Below are 4,467 nucleotides of genomic sequence, written 5' to 3'. Positions count from 1 at the left end.
GAGATTGGTAGGAGAAAGATGGGCAAGAGTGAGATAAACGAGTTAAGCGAGATTGGCGCGAGCAAGACCTTAACAGTATGTATTGTTAGTGATTCTTTAAGTACGAACCTGTTAACTGATAAATTGAATGTTCATACAATGCAGGAGCAATTCAAGATGTCAAAAGCTTTGAAAATACGTGAAGCTGATAGGTTTCCTGGGCAAGTAACGAGTCTGGCCCACGTTGCGAATGCTAACAAAATTGTGAAGGAGAAGCTTACCAGAAGGCAATTAGAGATATTCAAAAGAAAAATTTTTGGGCCATTTGTAGACATTGAACTTGTATTCAACAACCCACTTATCCACCATATGTTATTAAGGGGAGTAAAGAAGCAGGGAGCAAACTCGATTAGTTTCCTTGTCAGAGGAAAGGTCATCACATTTTTTAAGGACAAATTTTTATTGATAATTGGTTTGTGGTGGTCCTCTATGCGAGTTGTACGGAGTGATGAGTCCTCACAAGAACTTCCGATGAGGTACTTTGATAATTGGTTGACCTCAGATGCATTCTACATGAATTTACTAGAAGAAGAATACAATAATTTGGTATTTGAAAACGATGATGATGCTATTAAAATCACCCTAGTATATTACACAGAGGTTGCAATGATGGGTAAGAACAAGCAAAAGAGTGTTGTCGATCATACTCTTTTTGAAGATGTTGAAAACATAGACTATTACAACAGTTTTGATTGGGGTACAATTATTTGGCAGAGGACACTCGATGCCCTCAAGACTGCACTGAATGATAAGGTTGGTTTATACAAGGAGAATGTGAGGGAAAATAAAAATTATGTTGAAGTACTTGCTCTGTAGATTTCCCTAAGCATTATAGGTAGATGTTACTTAACTTAACTTTATCTTTGGTTTAACATTAATATAGTTATAAATACGAGTTATTTCATATTTAGGTGTGGACGTATAGATCTTATCGTCGATAGCAGGGAACATTGCCACTCGAAAGAGCAAGGTAGCTGTGCCTCGTATATTACGGTGGTCATGCTTCCACTCGACGTCATTCAAAGTACTAGAGATAGACGTTTTTTAGTCTCAAAATGTAAGTGTAATCTAGCCACAGTATGTTTATTTGGTTGTTAAATGTACACTAACCATCTTACTGGGTTGGATCCTTAATGTAGAAAAAATTCAAAAAGGGTCTGGTCATGTCTGATGTTGAGAATGAGTTTCAGGACACCCCAATTGATAGACGTGTTGTAAAACAAGTACACTCCGACACCGAAGTTCAGGGAGCTCTAGTAGTTCAGAGAGTGGCAGTAGTTCAGACAATAGTTCTGAAGGTGGGGGAGGTGATGAGCAGGATAATTCATAAGGTGGAGTAAGGGATGGCGAATCTGATGCGGACATGAACATCCACCAATCTGCTTACACCTCCAGCGAGGATATGTTTCATGATATGTTGGTGGGTGACGTATGTCCTGAGTTTGAGGAGGAGCGTTTTGTCGTCGAGGAGGATCGTTCTGAGCTTGAGGTTTCGGGCCGCAGGGAGGGAGCTAATGTTGACCCTCTTGTATATTTTTACCTGTGGAGTATTAACAACTCAATATCGAGCTTGGATGGTTGTGTATCGAAGCTAGAAATGGACATAAGAGTCATCAAAGTACAATTGACAACCATTTTGTCTCTATTACAGTCTATAAAAGGTTCCACGGTGTTTGAGGCGACGAAGACCCTGAAGGAACTCTTATACAATAGTACCTCTGAGCAGAAGCAGATCTTTCTAAAGACATTGTGACAGAATTACTACATTTACATTCAAACAAATAGATATGCATTAAAATACAAATTACCGGCATGCTTAGAATAATAAACAACTAAGAGAAGAGGTACGTATCAGTTGAAGAAACTTTCTCCACAGTAGATCTTGTTCTCTCCAAGCAAATAGGTGCTCTCGCTCTCATTGGAACGTCAAGTAATTGTTCACCAACACCCGGTCGTTTACTCACAAATGGTCTGAAGGAACTCTTATTCAATAGTACCTAGGAGCGGAAGCATATCTTTCCAATTCATTGTGACAGAATTTCCACATATACATTCAAACATACTAATATGCATTCATAATGCCAAATTACTAGCATGCTAAAAGGAACAATAAATAAGAGATTGAGAGATCGTACTAGTTGAAGACTTATTTTTCACAGCAAATCTTGTTTTCGCTGAAACGGTAAACTATTGTTCAGCAAATCCCAATCGTCTACCTCGAACAGTCTTCACACGAACAGAAGGAAATGGGGACGACACCACCACTCAAAGCCCTCAGTATTCTAGGAGTGAGAATCCAAAACGTGGGCTTTGTTCAGATTTGGTAGAAGGGAGAAGGAATGAAGATCGTGTACAACGATTAAGCAAGTGGAAGAAAGGCTCGTCTATCATATAGACAAAATGCTTGACCGTTTAAGTGAAGTATACAATTGTGTAGGAAAAGGTAGGCGATCGTCTAAACAATCGTGTAGAAAAAGCTAAGTGATCGTCTATACGATCGTTTAATAAATATCGGGTGCTAAACGATCGCTCAGGAAAAGGTAACGATCGTTTAGTAAATAGTGCGCACAGATGTAAGCATTAAGCAATCGATTAGCACTATCGTATAGGCACTGGTTTTACTAAGTGATGACACATTTCAACACTATGTCTGCACATCCAATCCTTAACACATCGTGAGCTATTTAAGCGTCTCAATGCGATTCTTCAACTTACTCATCCGTTATGAAAATAGAAGAGACGTCGACCTATTATCCCTTAACTGTCCAATTAATAGACAATGAATATAATCACATTATATTCATAACCTATGGATTAATATCATATATTAATCATAGTATTTTTCCTTCACTAGATATAAATCATATTTATATCCAATTTTCTCCAAACTAATGTATCTCATACATAAAGTTAATTATATCATATTTAATCGAGCTTCTTCTTGTCAATTTGAACATTTCAAACTGACCCAAAAACTGATTCTCAACTTGTATCCAAGCTACCAAGGGGACCTTATGGACCTATGGCTCGAAGCTCCAACGGTAAGTGAATAACTGACTAAACTATTTAGCCACGATATCCACCATCCGTTAACTGCCAGACATTCCACTAAAGGTCGACAGTTGAACTCTTCTTACCATAGATATATTTCTATGTCCATTGGATAACCAATCATCAGTACGATGGCCCTTCACAGATGCTCGTAAGTACATCTGGCCAATTTACCGTTTTACCCCTGTAGTTACATCTTACTCCTAAGTACCACTGATCCCTCTAATGAACAATACAACATAGTCCTACTATGTGTGAACACCTCTTGGGTCATGAGAAGGTGTGTGGTGCCACATCGTTCAATCCCTGGGATCAACCCTTAAGAGAGCAATCTATCTTCTTACTCTTGCTTTAGGGAATGAGTGAACTTCATCTTGTGAAGCTAAGTTCCCAACTCCCAAATCAGAAAAATCCCTAAAGTAGTAGGTTTGAGTTGGCGCTCTGGCCACTCGCACCCATGCAAATCACAGGACCACCCTCAATGGCAGGAGTTCCCAACTTACTTGGGATTGAGCTCATGTTACCTATAGTCATCCTAGTGAAGTGAAGTCTCTGTCATAAACGGAGTTATATGACGAGACGTTAACACTTCGAGGTCAGGTCTTATACAAACTCTTTGTATAGGACTCCCCGCTCGGATGTCCCCTACACGAATGATCAGGATCAGACCATTTGTGACAAGTCACAACACTTGTAACACCTAACTTTTAATAAGCAATAACTTAGGTTCTCCTTTAGTGTGAGACTCTTTCTCAACTATAGCCATGATCTTTCCTAGTATGGTAAGAAGAACCCTTCAAACAAATATAACTTAGGCTTGCCTTAAATGTGAGAATCTCTCTTACCAAATACTTTACTATTCACACTAAGATAGTTCAGAGAACACCTCTAGACTAACAAACAAAAGACTTGTTAAAGACACTATTTCACAAAGCGGGCTGCGTCCGTAGTGTTACCAGGATAAGGTTTCCCTTCTATATCCATATATTACAGACCATTTTGGTTGTCACTTAAGACATGATCCACTTGTATGTCACTACATACATACTTAAATTACATAAAGACAACCAGGGATATTAAGTTTATTGGTTTGTAGTAAAATAAAAACATCTTAATGTGAAAAGTCAAGAAGTGAAGTAAATATCATATATATTATACATCACAAGCGTTCGTACAAAATTGTTTACAAATTATAGGATACAAACCCCAACATGGTATCCACACAACAGAACAAATGGGGATGAGACCACCACTTGGAACCCTCAGTATTCTCGGGAAGAAAATCCAAAGAGTGAACTCTGTTGAAATTTGGTAGAGGGGAAGGGGATATGAAGATCGTATACAACGATCAAGCAAATAGGACAAGGGCAGGGTCTA

Source organism: Benincasa hispida, chromosome 9 (genome assembly GCF_009727055.1).
Source record: "Benincasa hispida cultivar B227 chromosome 9, ASM972705v1, whole genome shotgun sequence".
NCBI lineage: Eukaryota > Viridiplantae > Streptophyta > Magnoliopsida > Cucurbitales > Cucurbitaceae > Benincasa > Benincasa hispida.
The sequence above is the reverse complement of the archived record's forward strand: the minus strand, read 5'-3'. Positions refer to the sequence as shown.